A 25876-nucleotide genomic window follows, 5' to 3' on the forward strand; every position below is an offset into this window, starting at 1 on the left:
AGAATGCAGATATTTTAAGATTAAGAGATCTTAATATCAACAAACTCCTGTCTTGAAAAATGAAATAGAGGATTGAAATGTCCGTTTCCAATGAAACCGAAATGGAATTACTAAATATAAATTCTTCTTTTTTTGTAGTAAGAACATTTAACTTGACATCTTTAACATGACCCTTTTAACAAATTTTTACGTATGCAAGACAGTACTGTTAACTGTAGGCGCGAAGTCGTACAGCAGCTCTCTAGAACGTATTGATCTTACGTAACTAACACTTCCTGCCCGAAGGATAGCAACTCCTCATTTCCTCCTCCTCCAGTTTCTGGGAACCACCATTCTACTTTCTGCTTCTGTGAGTTTGGCTTAACAGATATGTTTTCTATCTCAGGTTTTATTAAGTGTCCCATGTTTATTAATTCTTGTGCTTTGCCGAGACAGGAACTGTGCCATAACTTAAGTAGTTCAAGTACAGCCTTAATTAGAGTACATTAGCTAAATGCCACCATGTCCCAAATGGGCTGTTCACTCTGCGAGCCACCCAGAAGATGAAGATGTATCCCCACAGAGATGATGGTTAGCTTATCAACAGGATGAAGTGGAAAGGGAGTTGTCTCGGGAGGATATAAAATCCAAATCTCTAATCCTGACAAGTGGCTACTGGCCAAGCTGGTCAGAACAGTTGGCTGCAGCCAGCCTTAATGACCAGTCAAACAGCCACTACTGTCTGGATTGAACCTTCATCTCTTCTGAGACAGAGACACTGCATCTGTGACCTCTCATGTCATCAGCCATGCTAGGGTCGGCTTACTCAACACATACTGAAAGAGATCATCCAAGGTCATGACAGTTGTGTGAGCAAGAATGAGAGAAAGACTAGGCTGGAAAGAAATAACTAGATCAGGCTGTGGGTGGGAAAAGAGAGCATTAGATTCAGGGACACCAGGATTCTCTTATTTCAGGAAGAAAATGAAGAAGAAGGCAGTACCACAAGCTCAACAGGAACTGAGGTGTTTTTCTTCACTAAAGTAATAATGATATTCTGCTGATTCCATAGTCCTGCAGTGCGAGACATATCCTGAGGATCCGAGGCAAAACTCTTGATTCTGTGTTGCTGTCAGACCTGATCTGATGCCAGAGGCCAAATCCCAAATGTATTGCTTTAAGGAATATTTAATACCAGCTCAAATTTCACAGATATGACTGAGCCAAAACTTCCCAGAGCCTAAACTACTGTCTGGCCACCAGTTTTATGTGGACATTGCATTAACTCATTAAAGCAAGCTATGACACAGTTAATTGCAGCTTTGGTGCAAATGAACTACAATAATAAAATTGCAGCCCTAACTATCTTTTGAGAGGTAATACAGGAACCTCACATTTCACTGAAGGAGGTTCCCACTGCTATGAGGTTTGTGATCATATTTTTTAGGGAGGACCAGAAACAAGGGAGGGGGATGTAAGTCTAAATTTGTACTCTCTGTCCATTAAGTGAACCAATGAAACTTTCTGAGGTTCTTACAATCTAGCTGCAATCAGCTTAGGGCCTAGAAAAATAGAAACATTGAATCAGTAAATTTAAATCAAGGGAAAATGAATGTTTTGCCTTAAAACTCTACTTCTCCCATAAGGCAACAGGAAAATACTGGTATTTATTTATCTGGAAATAAAGGTTTAGAGATAACAAGCATGGTTCATTTTCTAAGAGAAGTATTGTAACATAGATGTATGCATGGTTTTATTTTTAACTAATTGGTTTTTTGATTAAAAAAACATGTAAATGATATAAATTCAAAACATTTAAAAAATACAGTGCAAATTGTCCCTTCCATCTTGTTCTCCAACAATCAGTTCCTGTTCCCAAAGGTAATCACTGTTACCTGTTTACATATATTTTTCAGATACGTCCTAGGTAAACTCTAATCACAAGGGTGTATGTATACTAACACATTTTCTGTTTAAAAACACATACACACAGTATCTACTATACAAACTGTTCTGCACCCTGCATTTTTGACTTAAAAATATATATTAGAGTTCATTCCTTATCTGCTTTATAGATTCAACTTTTTTTTATCAACTACATAGTTTCCCATTGTTTGTACATACCATAATTTCTTGAATCAATTCCCTAGTTATGGGTATCCAGGTTGTTTTCAATCTTTTGTTATTATAAAGTTACAATTAATCTATTTTACACACATACTTTCACATACCTGAGGATATATTTATAGTATCAATTTCTAAAATTGGACTTACTATGCAAAAAGTGAATCTTTAATTTTGTTATTATCACAAAATTACTCTCTATGAAGGCTGCACCAAATGATTCTCTTGATGACAATGTAATAAGATGCTTGCTCATCTACATCCTCACCACAGTGTGTTATTATATTTTCAATATGTCCAACCTGACTGGGGCAAAAATGGGGTCATATTATAGTTTTAATTTGCATTTGTCTTAACTACAAGAAAAGTTGAAGTTTTTCTTCATACGTTTAAGAGAATATTTTCTTTTCTGGGACTGCTTATTTAAATAACAGTTCATGTTTTTATTTTCTTTTCCTTTTTAGTTTATAGCACCTTTTTAGATACAACATGAACCATTTAATTTTGGGATGTAAGGGCTTTTAGAAAAACATACAGTGTATGTGCTTTGACTTTATGATGTTTTTGTGCTAGAGACTAAAATAAATAAATTAAAAATTTTAAATGTTATATGATGATCCAACTATTACTCTACTTTGGTGTCTAGATTTTGTGTCATGCCCTGAAAAGTATCCATGTTCCTGGGGGTGTGGAGGGACATACCATATATCATGTTTTCTTCTTGCATTTTTAGCATTTTATGCTTTAATTTTATAAATTTATATCTTTGATCTGTTTGGAATTTGTTTTCTATATGGAGTGAGGTAGAGATCCACTTGTTTCCAGTTGTTCCAACATTAATTACTGACTAAGCTAACTTTTCTCCATCAGTGAAATATATATATATATATATAACCCCAAAAGTCAGCAACAAACTTTGCAAATCCTAGATGTATTTTCATTAAGGCCAAAACAAAAAGCAACACTATTATTTAACAATTTTCTGGAGGTACAAACCGATCCAATTAGGAAGTAAAATACAGTTATTTGCATAGTATATGATTTCATGCCTAGAAAACTCAACAGAAACATCTGAAAAATTCCTGAGAATGGTAAAAGAATTGAGGTGTCTGAGTTCAACTATAACATAAAAAAAGTCAACAGATTTCCTTTATAAGAATAGCAAAAGTTTAAAAATAGAAAGAAGAAACCAGAAGCTTTCCCACTAAGATTAGAAACAAGGCATGGATGTCTCCTCTCACCACACCTTTTCAACATCAACATGGAAGTCCTAGCTGATGCAGTAAGACAGGAAAGGAAATAAAAGGTATACAGATTGAGAAGGAAGAAATAAAAATGTCCTTGTTTGCTAAAGACATGATTGTTTGTAATAAAATATCCAAAAGAATTAACAAAAGAACTCCTGGAACTAATAAACAGTTATAGCAAGTTTGTAGGCTACAAGGTTAATATACAAAAGTAAATTGCTTTCTTACATACCAGCAATGAACAAGTGAAATTTGAAATAAAAAACAAAAAATCATTTATATTAGCACCACCCTGAACAAAAAAATACTTAGGTATCAATTTAACAGACTAGTGCAAGGTCTATATGGATAAAATTATAAAATTGATCAAAGAAATCAAAGTACTAAATAAATGGAGGTATTCCCTGTTCATGAATGGGAAGATTCAATATTATCAAGACGTCAGTTCTTCCCAAATTGATCTCTATTGATCTACTGATCCATGAAATCTTAATCAAATTATTTTGTGGATATTGACAAACTGATTCTAAAATTTATATGGAGAAGAAAAAGACCCAAAATAGAAAACAAATATTGAAAGAGAGCAAAAAAGTTGGATAATTGATAGTACCTGAGTTCAAGACTTACTATAAAGCTACGGTCATCAGGACAGCATGGTATTGGCAAAAGAATAGGCAAACAGATCAACAGAACAGAATGGAGAGACTACAAATAGACTTACATAAATATAGTCAACTGATCTTTGATAAAGGAGCAAAAGCAATACAATGTAGCAAAGACAGTTATTTCCAACAAATGGTGCTCAAACTGGATATTCACATGCAAAAAAATGAATCTAGACACAGATTTTATACTTGTCACAAAAATTAACCTAAATGAAATCACAGACCTAAATGTAAAATGCAAAACTATAAAATGCATAGAAAGTAATATAGGAGAGAATGTAGATGGTCTTGGGGAGGTGATGACTTTTTAAATAAACACAAAAAGCATGATCCATGAAAGAAGTAACTGTTAAGCTGGACTTCATTAAAATTAAAAACTTCTGCTCTGAGAAAGACAGTATCAAGAAAATGAATAGACAAGCTACAGACTAGGAGGAAATATTTGCAAAAGGCAAAAGCTGATAAAGGACTGTTATCCAAAATATACAAAGAATACCTAAAACTCAACAATAAGAAAACAAACAACTTAATTTTAAAAATGGGCCAAAGACCTTAACAAATACCTCACCAAAGAAGATATATGGATGGCAAATAGGCACATGAAAAGATGATTCACATCCTGTGTCATCAGGGAAGTGCAAGTTAAAACAACAGTGAGATACCACTATATACCTATTAGAATGACCAAAATCCAGAACACTGACAATACAAAATGCTGGCAAGGATGTGGAGCAACAGGAACTCTCATGCATTGCTATTTGGAATGCCAAATGGTATAGCCACTTTAGAATAAATTTTAGTAATTTCTGGCAAAACAAAATTTACTCTTAGCATATGATCCAGCAGTTGTTCTTCCTGGTATTTACCCAAATGAGTTAAAAATGTATGTCCTCACAGAAGCTTGTACATGGATGTATATGGCAGCTTTATTCATAAATGACAAAATTGGACATGAGCAAGATGTCCTTCAGTAGGTAAATGGATCAAAAACCTTTGGTGCATCTAGACAAAGGAATATTATTTAGCACTGAAAAGAAATGAACTATTGAGCCATAAAAGTGCATGGAAGAAACTTAAATGCATATATTAGTTACTAAGTGGAAAAGGCTAGTCTGAAAAGGCTATATACTGTATGATTCCAACTATATGACATTTTGGAAAAGGCAAAACCGTGGAGACAATAAAAAGCTCAGTGGCTGCCAGGGGTTAGAGGGAAGGGAAAGATGAATAAGCAGAGCACAGAGGATTTTTAGGGCAGTGAAAACTGCTATGTATGATACTATGTTGATGGATACATGTCATTATATATTTATCCAAACCCACAGAATGTTCAACACCCAGAGTGAACTATGGACATTGAGTGACAGTGGTGTATCAGTGTAGGTTCATCAGTTGTAACAAAGGTACCACTCTGGCATGGAAGGTTGATGGTGGACAGTGCTTGTGTGAGAGCTGGGCATATATAGAAACTCTACTTCCTGCTTAGTTTTGCTATGAAGCTAAAAAATTCACCTATTTAAAATGGGGAAAATACAATTGATGAAAATTTCCTGAATACCATGTAAGAATTTTCTAAAAGCTTTGAATAAACCTAAAAAGAACTGTAAATGGATAGAAAAGCACATTGTATTCTTAGGTAGGAATACTTTATAGATATGAAATTTCCCTAAATTAATTAATAAGTTAAACGCAACCCCCACAAAAATGAGAAAAATCTTAGAACTATTCAAGTTCTTTGAAAGTTTATATGGAAAAATAAACAAAAATAACCAGAAAATTCTTAAAGTGAACTTCAGTTTCAAATTCCTCTTTATTATAAGAGCTGTGTAAGATAAAGTGTTTAAAATTTCCAAATGATCATTTTTTCCACTAATTTGTTTATTTATGTGTAGCTTCATTACATCATAATCCATTAATATGGCTTATACCATTTCTATTTCTTGGAATTTACTGAGATTTCCTTTTTGTCCTAATAAAAGTTTTTTTTTCCAGTGTCAGTTTTTTCTTAAATTTTATTTTATTGAGTTATAGTCAGTTTACAATGTTGTGTCAACTTCCAGTGTAGAACACAATTTTTCAGTTATACATGAACATACGTATATTCACTGTTGCATACTCTTCCACCATGAGCTAACACAAGATCTTGTATATATTTCCCTGTGCTATACAGTACAATCTTGTTCATCTATTCTATATATATCTGTCAGTATCTACAAATTTTGAACTCCCAGTCTGTCAATAAAAACTATTTTTAAATGACTTCATCAAGAACACAGAAAAGAAGCTTATTCTTTGTTTTAAAGCTATGGAGTTAAGTATATCTCAATTAAATCTACCTTTGTTCTTATTTATTTAGACTTTCTATATCTGTACATATTTTTGTTCTAGTTGATCCATTATGAATTGTGAAAGGTGAACTAATGTCTATTTTTAATGTATTTCTATTTTTGTTGTACTTCCTGTAATTTTGGTTCTATGAATTTTAATGCTGTACTATTTGATGTGTAGATATTGCTTATAATGAGATCTATGCAGTGGATTGAAGCCTTTATTACCTTAAGTAGCCCTCATCTTACTTTAATTTCTTTCCCTCTGAAGATATCTTTGTCTGATATTACGTAATGACTCCTACTTTCTTCTTATTTGCATTTATCTGGTATGTCTTTGCCCATCCATTTTGTTTCATCCTTTTTATTTCACTGCTTTAATGCTTTCCTTAATGTATATGTCTAGATTTTGTCCATAGATTTTTTTTTGAAGTATAGTCAGTTACATTGTGCCAATTTCTGGTATACAGCATAATGTCCCAGTCATGCATATGTATATATATATTATATATAAAATACATATATATATATATATATATATACACATATATTTGTTTTCATATTTTTTCATTAAAGGTTATTACAAGATTCTCTTACAAGTGTTTCTCAGGTTGTAGCTTTTACGTTTTTCCTTACAGACAGGTATAGATATATAATCCTTAATATAAACATATTTTAATGTGGAAGAGGTCATGTCATTAGAGTTTATGAGACAGGCTTTCAGACAGAGAAGACGTAGTTTGCCTTAATATCTGAACTTCTAAAAAGTTAAATAAGTTACTTTAAGAGAATCAGACAAATAAGTAAATCATAAAATTAAGAAATAGTAAATGATGAAAGAAAAATTAGAAATCATCTAATCCATCCTTCTCATTTAATAGAAAACAAACAAATCAAAACAAAATTGACATTTCTTTGTTTAGAATTTGTTTCTAAAATAAATATGTGATTTGTCCAGGGTCACAAGCTTATTAATGAACAGGAATCAGAACTTTATTTCCTGACTCCCAAACTAGTGCCTGCCCATTTCTGATAGTTATGAAATAACCTTCAAGTTCTTACATGATTTTAAACTTAAATAAAATGTATGCAAATATAACACAAGTGTCCAGGTTAAACTTGTATTCATTCAATGATTTACATTCCCTGGAAAAACTTAAAGCAAATCTAGTATTTTGGCAGAAATGGAAATTATCTTTAAACACCTGAAAAACAGGAGACACCAAAAAGAAAAAAGAGATGATCATAATATTTATATTTAGAAATTGTATTTTGCAGGTTTGAAATCTGATGATTTATCTTTTCACAGTCAATTTATATTTAACTTGTGTAACTGTTTTGTGTTTTGGTAAACCTGGTTATTTCTATTTGCCACTATGTAGATCACTTTGTATAATTCATCAGCCCCACTCAATATCCCCAAAGGTTTTCTAACCAAAGTTGTAATTATTACAACATTGATGTGTCTTGACCACCTTGTACTTTATAATTTGAAGTGGGGAAAATTCATATATCTGTAATTCTGTCTGTAAAATGGTGTGATTTTCAAACTAAGGAGAAACAAAACAGACTGCTGCCAAGATGACTGCCAGCTACTTGAGTGTCCCATTCCTATTCTGGGGAAAACCATCTGGGCATGGCCGTTCGTGAAGAAGTGTTTCAGCTGATTTTTGGTGTTTCTGCTGCCCACTTTACAAAAGAATGTTACTGCCAACAATAATAAAAATAACTAGGCAAAATGTTATTCTTAGGTTCTGATCTCACATCATTTTTTTAATACCCAAGAAAGAAACTGCTTTTACATAAACTTTCACAAGTCTAGGAAATATTGTTTTATGAATTTCTTTTCTGGAAATAATTGGATTTGATGTTTGCAATAAAAGCCTTCATTTCATGTGGTTATTAATAATACCCCTTTTTAGTATTATAATTGGGATTAGCAAAACAACATATTTCATCTATGTGTTTAAAACATTTACATTCTTTAAAAACTTTGTTACCCACCCCTAAATTTTCACACTATATGCAAGTTACACTTAAAATAAGGTTACATATGTAATATATGTCTACATGTACATGGGTTCATTTCAAGAGTATTTTTCAGGACATCCTAATAATAAACTACCAACTACAAATCTCAGTCAATCCCCTAGTGCCTTTATTGATCCAACATTAATAAGCTTCTTTGTTCAAACTGACAGCATCATTTATTACTCTGTTGAATAAATGGTCTATATTTACTTCAGATGCTAATGCAAAGCTAACATAAAGAATGAAATTAAAAAGTATTGTATGTTGAACTAAAATAAAACACTGCATTCTAGGAGTGTGTGGTTTCAAGAAATATACAACCAGCACTTTATTATTAATAAAACTGTGCAATTATTGGGCATCTTTTGCCTCACTGTAATTATTGAATTAAATGTTGAGAAGAACAAAATATCAGTCCTAATGCTCCAATCATATCAGTTGGAGTTGACTTTGAAGATAATCCCATTTGGCAATATATTTCCAAACATATTTGCTGAATTAAAAAAAATACATAGACTCATTAATATCAGTTCCCATGATGTATTTGACCATGTAGCCCACAGGCTTGTACTCTTGCCCCACAGAGAACTCACCCACTCAAATATAGCTCTAGTAGAAATTTTCCGTCTTTAATCTTGTTTTTCTTTGTTCAATGGAAAATTTTATTTGGCAAAATAATTAATTGGGTCCCGTTTTATGGGCAATTGCTATTTCCAGACTATGCCTTTACACCATTAATTCGTTTACTAAACTCCAGAAACTACACGACCACGACCTAGTATGAGACATATCTTGAACTTAGTGGATTCCTGAATTAAAAGATGCTATCACAGTATAAGTGCTGAAATGTATGTGTCCAACTTGGACTGAGAGCCTTAGCCATTAGAAAATTCATTCTGTGGTGGCACAGTTAAGTGAAATACAAGTTTGTGTGTTCTGTTTATATATTTTTCTTTCTCTATCATGTCAAGCAAATTGAATTGTGGGATCTTTATTACCTCAGGCATTTTAATAGAGCAGTAAATAGGAGTTGCTTGAAGTCCATGCTTTCCTCTCTCTCTTGGTAAAATCTGGTTTTTTTTTTTGTTTGTTTCTTCTTTTAAAAATTTTTTAATGGGGGGAGGTAATTTTAGGTTTATTTACTTGTTTAAACAGAGGTTCTAGGAATTGAATCCAGGACCTTGTGCATTCTAGGCATGCACTCTGCCACTGAACTACACCCACCCCCTTAAAGTAAAATCTTTAATACAGTGTAGACAAGAGGCTAGAAGTCCCAGAACAGGGGACAGAGGGGAGAGGGCTGCATAGGTGAGTAGTGAGAGTCTCTAGGCAGGGAAGGGGATGGCGGTGCCCTAGGTATGGGATAAAAATCTCAGAGAGGACAGCTTGGAGGTTAGATCCTTGACAGAGAAGATCTTAGTCTTGCCAAAAACTCCTGTATATCAAGCATGGCACAGAGTCGCAGATCTTACGGACTAAAACGGGTGAATTAGGCACCATGGTGGCAATGAAGTGGTAAGAGGATTATACCTCTCCACCTACTGCCATGTTGACTTGCAGGCCCTCCCAGTAGGTGGGGTTCCTGGAATGTACTTCGTTGCCCCATTGTCCATTTGACCATGTGACTTGCTTGGGTTGATGGAATGTGAGACAAAAAGATAGCCTTCAATCAAACAGAAGCTTTCAAGGCAATGTTGTGGCCAAGCTAGACTCTTACTCTTTTCCCTCTTCCCTGAGACTGGCGTGCCTGAAATAGGGGCTGTTCCCTTAGCCTGGGTCCTGGGATAGGAAGACACATGGAACAGAGCCGCCAGGGCCAAACGGCAGCCACTTATATACCTGTAAATCACTGAGACTTCGGGGGGGTTGTTTAACAGAGCAAAGCTGATTTATCCTGTCTGGGAAAGCCATTCATCAATGGCCAGATCACTGAACTGATCAAACAAATAATAAGGAAACATATCTCTCAAACAACTTTTGACTGAGATTCAGTCCTGCTATAGTTTTTCAGGCCCTTCCTGTACTTCTGTCATGAAGAACGTAGTATTGTTAGGATGTTTTTCTTCCCTTAGAAGCCAGCTATAGAAAGTCAGGTGGTGGAAAGTTCACATTATAAACCTTGTGAAATTCAGGTTCTTGATAGTCATACTCGGAGTAAAGTGAAGGAGGCTCTTGGCCACAGCTTTGATTCATTCATATTAAGAATACTGATGGCCAGGGCAGGGAGGTTGTAGCTCAGTGGCAGAGCACCTGCTTGGCATGCGTGAGGTCCTGGGTTCAATCCCCAGGACCCCCATTTACAGAAGTAAAATAAAATAATAAATAAACTTAATTACCTCCCACCTTCCCCCCAAAAAGTAAAATTTAAAAAAAAAATACTAATGGCCTTAATTACAAATTATTTAAGTTAAACTCTTAATTATAAATAAATCATTTACATTAAACTTAATTATAAACAAATTATAATCAAATTAATTAAGTTAAAATCTTTTAGTAAAAGAAGACTTCCATGTTAGAAATACTCTTATTTTGTGGGTGAGTCACAGAGATCTGGGAGGTAAGAGAGAGTAGAAGACTGAGCTCACGGCTGTGTCTGTGGGTACAGATCTGGAGAGACTGCGTATGAGGTGAAGGGCACTACAAGCCTCACGGGTGTGGGTCTCCGATGCCTGCTTAACCCAGCGGAGGGAGGCGCATCCAAGTCCAGGCTACTGCACGCGGCAGTTTAGAGCGCAGTGGATTAGCCGGAGAGCAGAAGTGCAGAAGCCAGTCCTGCTCACCTTCCCTTCCTGGTTGTTCCATTTTTCTGTCCCAACTCTCCCTGATTCTCCATTTCCTCCCTTTCCTCGGCCTCCGTCTCACATCCGTGGCTCATCTTCCCCCCACTATCTGCTCCTTTGCAGGAATGTCAGTAGTCCATGTAATATATATATTTTTTGAAAACCACTGTCAAAAAGTAATTTAATATAAACCCCACAAAGATTCAGGGAACGAATGCCATTTTCTTGCTGCCATCTCTCAGGCAATGCAAGTCATTTGTGCCGAGGGCACTGGTCAAGGTGGGGCTTACGTAGCTATAAGCAGCAGCCGGGGAAATAGTGCTAGAGTCAGCATGTGTCCTTTTATTGCTGTGGGACAATAATGGGAGGGAAAAAGTCAGGCTTACTTGGTACAATTCCCATTGAAGAAAAACAGAAGCCAGCATGGTACTTTTTCACATAAGATGTCAGGGCTGGGGGGGCTGAGGGGGGGAATGATAACATTTCCTCCTTGCAAATATTTATCTTGATAATCATTTCAGTGAAACAATGCAATATTTTCAATCAGGTGAGGGGCTTCTCTTTGGCATAAACAACTTGAAGTTACTTTCTGCTCAAAGAAATTTCTCTGACACCATCTCTTCACAAAGCAAAACTGCCCGGGGGAAAATATTGCAGAGAAGTGAGGGGCAGCTGGGTAGAACTACAGGGGAAAGAAAGAGAGAAAGAGATGGAGGAGGAGGGGGGAGAGGAGTGCTGCACACAAATCACCCACCCTGGGGGAGGAGTAGCTGCTGTCCAACATTTTCACCTTTCAGACTGGCCTGAAGACAATGGGAACCTTCCCGAGTTACAAGGAACTGAGACCTGAAGTATCAGAGCTGCAGAAATTCAGTTGAAAAATATGAACACTAAACAATTATAGGCAAAACAATAATATTATGTGCAATTAGTACTATAGACACTTGTTCAAAGAGAAACTGTACCTGCACTGGGTAAGCTGAAAGAACTTACAGAAAACAGATCTAGAAAGATTAGAGATGGAGATAATTTCCTGACAAAAATTCACTAGATTATGTTTTCTTTATATGTTATTTATCACCTATGACATACAATTATGATTAATTTGTTATATATGATTTACACTTATATTAGCTGCTTTATCTTTCAGCCTACAGTGTGAACCCAGTCATTCTCACTATATTCCTTTTCTGGTGTACTGGTCTGGGTTAAAGTAACCCTCTAGCTATTGCTATAGTTTTTTCTAGATTGAGTGCCCACCAGCTAATGATAATCACAGATTTGTTTGGAGCGGCCACGACCAGATGTCCAGCACATCTGTCACAGCAGACAGAGCCTTAGCCAGGACTATTCCTGTCTCTCTGTGCGGCACATGGTGTGTGCAATCAGTTTTGTTTGTTCTTCAAATGTTTGTGCAATATATACCATTTACAAGGCTGTGGGCAGGGCTGTGAAGGATGTAAGTTACTAAGTGGAAAAGAACAATATTGGGGATACTGGAAGGTAAGCAAATTCTTTTTATAACCTGCTTTATAAAACAGCCACTTGGACGTTGACTGGAGAATTAGGTATTTTCTGATCTTAATGGATTCATTATTTTTAGTCCCAGAGAGGAGGGAAGTGAATGTTGAACACTGAAACTGAAAACTGAGTATCTCCCTCAATCCCACAAGTCAAGAGAATGTTTGTGTGGTTGGGATGGGGGGTGGGGGGTGGGCAGTGAGCTGCAACACTGTTCTGAATTATTACCAATAAACCAGGTTTTAATAATGGGCAACCACTGTGCCATCTGTATTCACAGTCTCACACAAAATTATCAGGCCACAGTGATTTTTCTCTAATCTAGATGCACATTTTAACACTCATCTCATTTAAAGATATTTTTAGTACATCAAACTGAATGTTAATGAACATGTGAGACAAGAAAACACAAAGTTCAAGGCATGTCCTGCATTCCTTCCACCTCACCATATTCGTGGTGCCAATGCCTTTTATTTTTCAGGTGTCAGTGAAGCACTGGAAAGAGAGAGTTAAAACAAAAACTCCAAATGAAAAAAAAAAAGCATGCTTTTTGGATCCGTTTCTATTCTTCCATCTTAATATAGTTTCTGACATTTAAATGCTGAGAAAAGTTTCCCTTTTTGTTATCCTCCATAGCAGGTAGCAGCTGAAGTTGTTCAACTATATGCTTTGTTAAATTAAACCTTATAAATAATTTAAATACTATTATCACATTCAACTAAAGATGACACTCAAATGATTTTTCCTTCTGCTTAAATTCCCCAGTAGTTTTCACCTACTACTTCATCCCTAACCCCCAATAAAGTCCCACAGCCCTTGGGCTAGGCAGGGTTTGATGGTTTTTAAAATGTAATGGAGTTGGTTTAGAAGAGTGCTTGACGTGTTGAGATGACTGCTGTTCTTTTCTGGGTGGAGTATTGGGTAGTGGAAACATCATGGTGTCCAAAGGCCGACTCATCAATGGGACTGGGCTGGTAGATTGGAGTAGGAAGAGCCAGGGCCACCTTAAGCCTTGAAGGATGCTAGTAGCCACCATGATGATTTAAGGAATCTGAACAGGGTTGCCAGAAAGAGTACATGACACGCAGTTAAATCTGAACCTCAGATAAAAAAACAGATTCTGTTTTTCAGTGTAATAAGCATATCCCATACAATATTGGGGTAGACTTATACTAAAGAACAAGTTTATCTGAAATTCAAATTTAACTGGGTAGCCTGTATTTTTATTTACTAAATCTGGCAACCCTAAATCTGAGGAAAGGCTTCTCTGCTAAAAAAATTATTTTCTCATTGCCTAAGATTCAATTAATATTTGACATGAACATTTTTAGTTCAGTTAACCAGCATTCTCTTTTAAAAGACAAATATCTCTAGGAATTACATGTCATTCCTGTGTCAGTGTGAATTAATTTAAAGAGACTGCTTACTTCTCAATGTCTAGCTCATTTCTCAGAATCAAAGGGGTCAATCAGTCAGACAGAGGGCCCAGGAGCTCCTTCTTTTTGGCGGGAAGAGGTCAAGTGTGTGGTTGGGCAGAAACTTAACTTCAGTGGGAGGATACTTACGGATGAACTAATCTTACTGGGGACTTTGTGACAGAATCATCAAATGGCAGGATGGAATGGAGCTAAGAGTATAAGGTAGTAGTGCCAGAGAAAATGCACTTATTCTAGAAATTTTCTTGAAGAGAGTGCTTAATTCATGAGGGGAATCAGGAGTGAGCTCTATTTTTCAGAAGTGGATAATGGTAAATGCTAACATCAGTAGCAAGGAGATTTTCACAAATGGTGGAGAGATGGCAATAAAAGTAAAATTTTAAGACAGATCAAGTTATCTAATTTCATGGCACCTCAGTATGTCTAAACAACGGTGGTTATGTTTATCATACTGGCTTCCATTTCCAACGGACATCTCAAAGTGAAGGTTCTGAGAGCCCAGCTCTTCGCCTGGATGATACCTGCCTCCTCACATGCTATAAAGTCAGATCACTGAGGATGAAACTGGCAAAGCCGAACAGCCACAATCATGAGGAGAAAAATGTTGTCATGCATTTGTGTGAGTCACAAACTATTAACTTCTCAGAGATAAAGCAATTATATATTCCCTTCCATCTTACATATGAAAAGGACAAGTGAAAGCGAAAGGACAAGATCAATTTGGCGACATTACCTCCTCTTAAACATAGTCTAGGCCACTAGGCTTTCCCATCACCAGAGGCCCCCAGTCTATGTTATCTTCACCACTCACTGGGCAGAAGACAGATACTTTCTTATAAAATGTAGCTAATATGTTATATATTTACCATAGTGACAAACCCCTTTTCACCTCCCATAACACCCAGAAGAGTAAATATGTACTTAACAGACCTCCAAAATTTTTGATTAATTAAACAATTGTTCTTTAAAATTCACATTTTAAAACAAAAGCCCCCATACATAGTCTAAATTTCAAAATCTAATATTTTGTTATCTATTAATTTATTCATATTGCTGTTACTCTTAACCAAATAATCTGTTCAAAATTTCATTTTCCTAAGATTTGTGTTTTAAAAAATATAATTTACCAAAACTCATTCGGACTACAATTACATTCTATATCAATTACTAGCATGTTATTGCACCACAATCTGCATGAAACAGATGTCAGAACATAATGATCTAAGAGACACACACTACTATACATAAAATAGATAAACAACAAGGACCTACTGTATAGCACAGGGAACTATATTCAATTTCGTGTAATAAGCTATATTGGAAAGGAATCTGAAACTATCCTGCATTGTATTTTAATTTTTTTACTCCTTTTAAACAATGACTTTTGTGGTAAGAAAACTAAACAGCTGTCTGACTGATGGGGAAAGTTATACAAGCACAGCTTCGCAGCAATGTACTAATGCAGCACAGAGATGCTGCAGAGAGGCTGGAATTAAAATCATTTCTTTCCAGAGCAGCACTGCTTGCTCTAGGCTGAGATAAAAAAGCGATTTTCTTTTCCTTTCTTTCCTTCTTAAAATTCACATAACTAATCTAACATTAATTCCTTTAAACACTAGCTGCAAGGAAAGAATACTGCTTAACAATTTTTAAAAACTAGAGACATAGCACTTTTAAATATTTCTATTTCTCTAGTAACCAGCAGAGGGTCTTTAGATGCTACTGATTTGAATAAAGGAAAACACTGATGAATGTATTGTATGTTTTATTTAGTTTAAGCTTCATTTTGAGCCTAGAAGCAGGGTTATAAAACATCAGGGGTTCAACAGCACTGGGAGAAGACATTAACCCAGCTGGAGGGGTGGGGCTGACAGGCCTGCTGCATGTGCGGGCATTACTCAGCACCCTGGGCATCTTTATAACCTGACAAATATTGCTGGCTGAACAGACAAGTCAAGAACCTTTACACTACCGCTCAATTGGTTTTTTGAGGTTTCTTTCCCCTACCAAAGAGGAAGACACAGAAGATAACTTCAGCATTAAGGAAAAAGGCAAATTACACAAATATCGAACAAGAACTAAATCCACTAAATCTCTTGGATCCTATGTTCTCCCTCAACTCTCCTAGAAGTATACGCAAAATCATTCTGTCTGATACACTGGAGAACCAAAATGTGTGCTCTACACTGTGTTCAGTAAAAGTTTCCTTGAATGAATGAATAAATGAACAAATTTATATTCAGTGACACACCCTAGGCCATCTGCTCAGTGCACAGGTCGTAAGAAGGGCAACGCCTGTCATTCTCCCACAACTCATTCTCGCGTGCATGTTATCACCAAACTAAGGGGATTCAAACACAGAGCAATAATAACAATTTTCAGAGCTTCATTCAGATGAAAATTCTTCTTTCTATGAAATCTAAGAATGTAATGTTAAATTTCAATTACGTGAAGAATTTTTACTTTGCAGAGAACTAAAATAATATAGCATATTGCTTGTTTATCTATTTAATAGACACAGAACTTCAAGGGTATAAACCATTTTATTAACAAAAATCACTTGGGGAGCTTTTTGAAGACATAAGTCCAAGGCTCACTCCAAGATTTTGTTTCAGAGGTCTAAAGCGGGGCCCGGAATCTTTTTAGACTAGCTGTTCAGTTGATTAAGATGAAGGACTTGTACTTAATCAATGGGCAAGTGTTGAGAAACACTGGTACAGATGCATGGACCAGGTAAGGCATCCTTTACAAATACCAAAAGCAAGCATTTGATACCTAAGAAATGATTCATGCAAGTATTCATGCAAGTATCAGTTTATTGATTAGAGATGAATCCATCATTCAGTAATATAAATGATGGAAGGGTCAATTCTGACCTGGAGGTTTATTTTCTCAACAATGGAAGTTTTGTGGTGAGATCACTGGATTTAAAATGAGGATATCTTGGCTCGAATTTTAGTTCTAATCCTTAATAAAATTGTGACATTAAAAATAGTTTCCTGACCTTTCTCAGTTCAATTCCATCATTTATAAAATGTGAATAATTCCTGTAACAACACATTTGGGGTGCTTCCTAGCCCCACATGTAACCCATGCTAAGAAATGGACCTAGACAACCACGCTTGTACCACCTGACTTCCCTATCCCTTTTCACAGCCATAGCCTGGTAGGTGAAATGAGGACACTTGATCACAGGGGAACCAATCCATAAGCTTAACTGAGCTGATAGGATTCTCTTTCTGGAGAACGATTAGACTGGAACAAGACTGAGTGAGTCAGAACGTTATGGGAGCCTGGACTGAGTGATCTAAAGTGGAGACTGGAAAGCAATATCTGGCCATGAGCAAGCAGAGGATAGCAGCCAAAGCAGCAAGAGCAAGAGCAGCAGAGACAAGAGGTAAGTGTGCAGACACTGAGACAGAGGGAGCTGCTGGACGTGGCTCCTGACTTCCCAGTTCCAGTTCAGTCTCTTCATGGCTTAGCTGTGTTTTGGTCTATGGGATTTCCAACAAATAACCCATTTTACTTACACTACCTTCAGTGTATTTTTATTCCTTGAAAACAAGCATTCCCTGGCCCCCTAAAATTGTAAAACCACTTGGCATGTAACAGGTTCTTAAATTTTTATATTAACTGCCCACCTTATAGAGGAGAAAATGGAGGTTCAACAAAGTTATGTATCACAGATAACAGAGTGACCAGCTCCAGTCAGATAGTTTGTAGGAAGTTTGGGATTCAAATCTGGGTCTACTGTTTCAGAGTTCAATGCTCTTGTTATAAAACTAGAAATTTAGGCAGCAGGGCTGATATCTTCTTAGAAATATTTATTGTCCCAATATGTTTTCTCACTGAGAAATTGAACCATTCTAATTTTTATTAACAGTAGACTAAAAGAAACCTTCCAGGCCAAATCTTCCTTGAAAAGTTGTCTAACAGTTTCAAGCACTTGGACAAATACCTAAAAACCTATTTGGGACATCTCTGTTAAAAAGAACAGATAAAAGTCTTGGCCAGAAAAAAATAAATGGCAGTCATTATTACCATATCATAAACATTGAAAAAGAAAGAAAAGAATGATTCTTGGAGAATGACTGATTTTGAGGAGATTTGTATCCTGTTAGTTCTAATTGAATGGGTTACCTGCAAATGGAATCTCTGGGCCACTTAATGAGTCGAGTGGTCCTTTTAAATGATCAATTTACACCTTGCAGAACATCTGCCAGAAAGGATAAGTTTTAGTGCATGTGACGCTAAATTGGGCCCAGTATATTAAACTGAGCCAAATTTATTTTCTATATAAAGTCACAGTTTTATATGTTATTATGTAATCTTTTGGCAGAAATAAGGACTAACATTCAGAATGTTGTGCTTTAAAATGCAAAGAATCCTAGCAGAAAAACATCTAGTGTTTTACATGTTTCAAAGTAGAGCCAAATGCAGAAAATAAGTTTGATACGATAAAAATACCAGGAATTTCTGTTTAGCTGGCATAGGTACAATTGCTAGGCATAGAGTAGAATGGAATTCAACAAAAAAAGATAACAAAATACTGATTAATTAATGAATCACCAAAGAAACTATTAAACTACAGCCATGCTCATTACATGCTAGACAATGCAGGACCATTAGAGATTTCCAGTGTGCTCCCCTTCATCAACTTTCCCGTGTAAACAATGGGGTCTATCTCGTTAACGCCTCAGGTCCCTTCACCTTCCCCTTTAGCTATTAGAAGCACAAAGCTAAATTCGGAACCAAGTAAAAATCATTATAACACTTCCAGGTTTGGCAACATCTAATTCACCACTCCTTTTAGCTTGTTTGGTCTTTACTGTTCCCATTTAAACTGTATTTGATTTTGCAAGTCAGATGAAGTCACTTTTGGAAGTAGAAAAGGAATAAACAAATGAAGCTCTCCCCTACTACAGTTTATGCCCATTTCCAGTGATTTATCTTTCTACATAGATTTAAAGAATTCAATTACATACCCTCCTTGTGACAAACCTAAAGCCATTTGAAGACAGTTATCATGTCTCCCCTTAGTTTTCGCTTTTCCGAACTGAAAATTTTTCAATCTTTCAAGCTTTTATCGTGAGTACTATATATAATTATTTGCACTGTTCACTTGCTCCTTTCCAATTTCTGTCCAACTTCACTGATGTTCTTAGAGACTCTCATGGAATAATAGTAATAATAACAGCATGAAGATGATGCCTGACTTTTGCATACATTTTCCTTAATACAAATTTACTGGGTCAAGTGTTTCAGTAATAGGGTATCTTTATTCATTTAGCCTGCATCTTTGCACAAGTCAAGTTGACATTAAAAAAAAAAAGGGATTGGAACAATAAAATTGATCTTTACATATAAAAATGTCCTACGACTGTCTTCCTGCTATCAATCAGAAACAACAAACATTTACTGACTTCCTGCTAACCCAAGGGTCTTGATTCCAGCAACTTGTGACTAATTAGTTTTTCCACCCATTCTGCGATTTGTATAGTTTGTTCTTATTCAAAATATACTACACCTTGGTTGTACTTTACACTAGAATCTGTCTTGTTTTAATGAAACAGTTTCTAAAAGTTTCAAGGTTATTATGTGTCCTAATCCTATATCCCTCAGAGCTATTAATATCATTCATTATACACCATGTAAATTTTTATTCTCAATTTCAACATCGAAGTCAGAGAAATGTGATTTAACAGTAATAGTCTGTGGATTGATTTCTCATGGAATCATTGTTAACCATCTTGAATTACTTGAACATTACCCTAACAGTGATATGATATAAGCCAATAATTGCAGGAAATCAGGTTCAGAGTTATTCTAAAAGGTTCTAAGAATCTATAATGCCCACTCTGGCCTTTGGTCATGCTGAATACATGCCTTGCATATATTCATACCATAAGCTCTTTTAAAATGATATATATGGTAGTATTTAATAAAACACATACATTCTTTCATAGGTGTCTTTTTTTGACAGTCAATGTGTATTGTTACCATCCACAGATACTGGAAGTTCAGATTCTTTCATGTGGTGGTCCTTCATAATTCTGATATAAAAGTTGGGAATTAATGATGAAAGATCATGTACAGATATGCAGAAGCCTCCCTGAAGCACAGATAAGTGATATCTATTATTTGTCTTGATTAACATGACTTTTTACTTTGTCACAGAGAGAAATTAAATTGGTATGACACAATTTCTATTCACAGGGCATTAGTTGTTTTTATCTCTATTATTCTGGTTGACTATCCATTTCAATATATGTGTGATGCTTGTTCTGTTTTCTTGTTTTTTAAAAGATCTCTCAAGATACTAAGTTAAGATGAAGGTCCTAAAGTTCTTTAATCACTTTTCTCAAAGACCCTCAAATTTGCCCTTTCATGGAGTTTACAAAATACTCTATGTACTTACCACTAATGATAGAAATCTTCTAAAAATATTATATACTTTTTCTCTTTTTATTTAAGAGTTTACAAATACACAGTAATCATACTTTGTTTCTACTTTTAAGATCTTCTCTCCCCGTCTTCCCTAGAAGAGAATGCCCAGTTCTGGACATCTCCATCTCTATGTTATCCTCTAGTCCCTATTAATATGCTTTTTCCAAATGCTGGGTTTAAAAGAACTATTTTAAATAGGAATTAATTTAAAAAATTGTATGTGGAGAAAAGGGAACCCTCCTACACTGGTGGTGGGAATATAGTTTAGTGCAGCTGTTATGGAAAATAGTATGGAGATTCTTCAAAATCTAAAAGTAGACTTACCATACAATCCTGCAATCCCACTCCTAGGCATATATCTGGAGGGAACTCTAATTTAAAAAGATACATGCACCCCAATGTTCACAGCAACATTATATACAATAGCCAAGACATGGAATCAACCTAAATGTCTATTGACAGATGACTAGATAAAGAAGTTGTGGTATATTTATACAATGGACTACTCAGCCATAAAAAAGAATAAAATAATGCCATTTGCAGCAACATGGATGGACCTAGAGATCATTTTTCTAAGTGAAAGTAAGCCAGAAAGAGAAAGAAAAATACCGTATCACTCATATGTGGAATCTAAAAAAAAAAAGAAGAAAAAGGACACTATGAACTCATCTGCAAAACAGAAACAGACTTGCAGACACAGTAAACAATCTTATGGTTACTGGGGAAAGGGTGTGAGAAGGGATAAATCTGGGACTATGAGATTTATAAATGTTATCCACTACATATAAAAATAGATTTTAAAAAGTTCGTGCTGTATAGCACAGGGAACTATGTTCAATATCTTGTAATAACTTTTAATGAAAAAGAATATGAAAACTAGTATGTGTATGTATATGCATGACTGGGACATTGTGCTGTACACCAGAAACTGACACACTGAAACTGACAGTACTTCAGTTAAAAAAAATAAATTATATGTGAGGCCATCTAGACTTCAGTTTGAAGCAAAGATACGAAAAGATATTTGGGATGTTCAGAAGCCTTTGTATTCAATTCTTTTTTGTTGTTTTTTTTGGGGGGGGGGGTGGTAACTAGGTTTACTTATTTATTTTTTTTTAGAGGAGGTACTGGGGATTGAACCCAGGACCTTGTATATGCTAAACATGCCTTCTACCACTTGAACTACATCCTCCCCCTTCAATTCTTGATTGGAGGTTGAGTTCTAGAAGTTTGAAGAACTAGAAAACTTACATCCAGATAAATGGAGTCAATTACAGATACTTATGTGCAACTTGCATTGTTTAGATTGTTTTCTTCTCAAATGCATAAACAACAATTCACAAGAAATACATATACATAGACATATATATCTGTGTGTATGTGTGTGTATGCTGAGATTAATATTAAAGTAGAGAATTATATCCTTTGAGTTAGTAATATGAATGTAAGGCTTTTACTCATTAAAGTTACATGAAGATAAATCTTATTTTACCTTCCTCATTTATAGTTACAAGAGCTAGTAAGTAAATTTCTATGTTTGAATATTAAGACTGCTTGCCAACAAAACATCTTTTCCATTTCTGTATTTTAGAATACTGACATTTCAAAAGTTTTATATTGTCACATTACATAAAATAATAAGAAAAACATATTACATTAATATCAAAAAGGAGAACGACTACATGTCTAAACAGCAGTCTGGCTGGTCAGTCCTTAATTCAGCATATCTATTCAAAGCTAAGAAAATACTGCCTAAGATCTAAAACAATGATATAAATAAGAAATAACTTGGGTTTTTAAAAGTATAACAAATGACGAAATAATCTTATTGTATTTATCCAAATCAATGCTTTTGTTTTGAAAAAAATAACCCCACTTTAAGACTGAAGAGTTACATTATACTTTTGCATATCTTTGTTAATTTAAAGACAAAGTTTGAACACTTTAATATGATAGTTATCTCTAAGAAAAGATTGTAAAACACTTATTCAGACTGCAAAACACCTATATTAGCATTCAGAAGACATTGAAATAAAGATACAAATTTTGCTTGCTAAATATATGCAGAATTATTTAGACAATGTAATAATTATGAATGTGTTATATCTTATTGTTATTCATATAGATATTCAGGTATAGAGAAAATATATTCAACAAATAAAGCTTTAGTAATTTTTGATGCTATTTTGTATATAAAGCAAGACTTTTGAACCTTAAGGTGCAGTTCAATTCTATTTAAGAGTAATTACTTCCTGAGTTGCCTAACAAGTTCCAACTCTGATTTCGAGTTTGGGAGACACTCATGAAAGCCATGGTTTCTGTTTGAGAGGAGCAGTCTACTAGGAGGGACACACTTGAATGCCAATAGATGACAACATTGTGTACGTGTAGTAAGTAGTACATTATCTATGGGACACAGAAGAAGCCATAATCAGCTCTTTCAGGATAGGGGTAGGAGTAAGAACATTGCTAAGACAAGTTCTCAAAGTAGGTGAGAGCTGAGATTGGTTTCTAAAATAAGAGAAAATTCACCAGGAAGACAAAGGAAAGGGGCTAAGAACATGTAAGGCATTTAAAATTAACATGATCTTTTTGATCACTTAGAAAAAAGCAAAAATAGATGTTAACAGTGATTAAAAGCATCTACTCAATGCCAAGCACTGTGCTATGTACTTATTAAATGTGAACTTTACACTTCAGCCACACAATTTGCAAATAGTATTAATATCACTACTTTATACAAGAGAAAACAAAAAACAGAAAAATAAACCTTAACCATAGGTACACGGGGCACAGCTGGAGCTGGGACATGAATACTGATTTGTCTGCCTCCAGCCCCTCAGCTCCTTCCACTGCCTCATATTTGCTGGAAATATCTCTCTGCTTGTGGCACAGTGCCTGGCACTATGCTTAGAAATATCTGCTGACTGAAGGGATAAGCGAATGATTTGATAACAAACTCAATTTAGTCAGTTAATTTGATCGGTGGTACTTATGGTTAGCAGAGGGAAGAACTGAGAACAGAGAGGAGAGACATGAAAAGATCTGTTGTAACTTTCTAAGGAAAATGATGAAACTAGACATTAGTTGTTTTTTTTTTTTAAAGAAGGAATGCTTGCATTCTTAAAACTCAAGAATTAATTTTTGCAGAAAGCAAAAAGAGTAATCCTCATTTTCTAGAAGAGAAGACTGGGGAAGAAGAGTGTAAGAAAGAGACAATGATGAATATCGTTTAATGTTACAGCATAATTTAGTAAGGTAAGAATAGAAAAGAGCCCACAGAATTATCCACATGGCTGTCCTTATGCACCTTAATAAACATGTAAAAGTTCTAGAGTGCTAGAAATATAAAAATGATCGTGGTGGTTTAAAAAGTAAATGTGCAATGAGAAATGGAGACACTTAGTCTCTTTTCAAGAAGCCCAACTGTTAGTAGGACAAGATGTTACTGTAGCAAGAGGGAGAAGGTGCATTTTGATAAGAAGGGAAATACACGTCATACGCTAGAGGAAAAGGGCTAACTAGAGGATCAAGATCTTCGAGAACATGGATGTGGAGAAGACAGAGGAACTGGGAAGTTTATATAGAAGACGGAGAAGCAGTTCACAGTTCAGCTCTTTATTTTGGTAAGCAGGGAAACATCACGCCATCTCCCCTCATCTCTTCTTCATCTGCCAAATGTGGGGTTGGACGTCGTTTCATAAAAGGAAGGGCTGGATTACATTATCTGGACGTCGTTTCATAAAAGGAAGGGCTGGATTACATTATCTCTAAGATTCTATTTAGCACCCAAATCCTTTTAACATTTTATATTTCTCCCCCTCAGAATAATCCCTCTTAAAAGTAAATTGAGGTGCATTTTATATTTGGATCTTCAACTGGTATTTCTTGGTCAACAGCCCTTAAAGGAAAAGTTTCTTCATCTTTTAAATGTCTTGCCAGGCTGATCTTTATAAGAAAGCTCAGGGATGCTTGTAAGAAAGGAGACAACTAATATCACAGTCCTGAGAAAGTACTTGCTCAGGGGTTAAAAATAACAGAAAATACTTGATCTTTGGGTGATCACTTCTAAAAGAAATGAAACAACTTCTCAAAGAAATGAAACAACTTCTCAATATATTTCTGATAAGTTTCAAAGAACCTCAGTTAAGTCCTAAGCAGAGTAGCTTATTATCTTCTATCTTATTTTTTAAGATTTTTGCTATAGAGGAAAGAATGTGAAAGTTTCTTAATTTAATGTTTTGTACATATTTGCTTCATGTACCTCACCCCTAACCAGTGGGCATTCTCTAGAAAATGGTAAATACCTTCATTTTTAAAGATACCAGAGTTAATGAAATTGTAATCTGGCTATTATTGCTTTTGGTCTTTTTTGTTTCTTTGTTTTTATCTTTGAGCTAAAATTGTCACTTGTGAGTTAAAAGAAATCAATCATAAAAGTTTAAAGACTGTTTTATTCAGGGCTACTCTCTTTTGCCAAAGGATCATAAGGTTAAGAACGAGGGACTGAGTTTAATTATTAACATGGCTGACACCAGACCTGAATGTAAATCAGGTTAATGTAAATCAATTAACAAATGATTTTGTTAACTACAGACCTTATATAACTTAAAACTTCTACCTATATAGTTATGCACTATTGAAACCCTTTACATTAAAATAATCATTGTATATATGACCATATGAAAAGTTTAAATATATCTCATTTGGTTTACTTTGACCAAAACAATCAATTCCTACAAAATCTATTATATAGATAACTCAATATGAAACCAAGTATTTGAATTGGAAATGGAGTCAACAACACTTTATTTGGTCAACGAATGCCTAATATTTATTGACAAATGGGAATGCTACACCATATTCAATATTCACTAATGAAAAAGCCATCTTCCAGGAAGCCATGTGAGGAAGTATGTCACACCTGCCTGATTCTTTTCCAGGGATAGTGATATGAAATTAAGCCTTTAACACTATAGACTGAGGAACTGGAAAATCAATAATATTAACTGAGCATAAGAACTTACAGCAGCAGGGACCAGTCAGGGATCCAATAAAGAGACAGAAATCACATCTTAAGTTAAACAGGAAAAGTTTAATACAAAGGATTATTAAGTTATGGTAGAGTAACTATAAAGACGTAGGAAGAGTATAAAAAAATAGAAGGAAAAAAAAGTTCTAGGGCTGAGGTAGAGCACCCAAAGGAAGATAAAGAGGGAAGGATTCTCCAAGTAAGGCTGTGGTTCAGACCTCATTGGAAAAGGTGTGGTTGAAGCCCTCTCTCTGAATGGCAGCATAGTTTGCTGGGGTGTTCTGGCC

The 25876-nt window shown here is 35.2% G+C and overlaps 1 protein-coding gene across 1 annotated transcript in view; it reads right to left on the bottom strand.

Annotated features, from left to right (window-relative positions):
- The window catches only part of LOC102511300 (sodium channel protein type 1 subunit alpha), a 135330-nt gene that overhangs the window by 75987 nt on the left and 33467 nt on the right, over window positions 1-25876 (bottom strand). The window lies entirely within an intron of this gene.

This window comes from Camelus ferus, chromosome 5, assembly GCF_009834535.1.
Source record: "Camelus ferus isolate YT-003-E chromosome 5, BCGSAC_Cfer_1.0, whole genome shotgun sequence".
NCBI lineage: Eukaryota > Metazoa > Chordata > Mammalia > Artiodactyla > Camelidae > Camelus > Camelus ferus.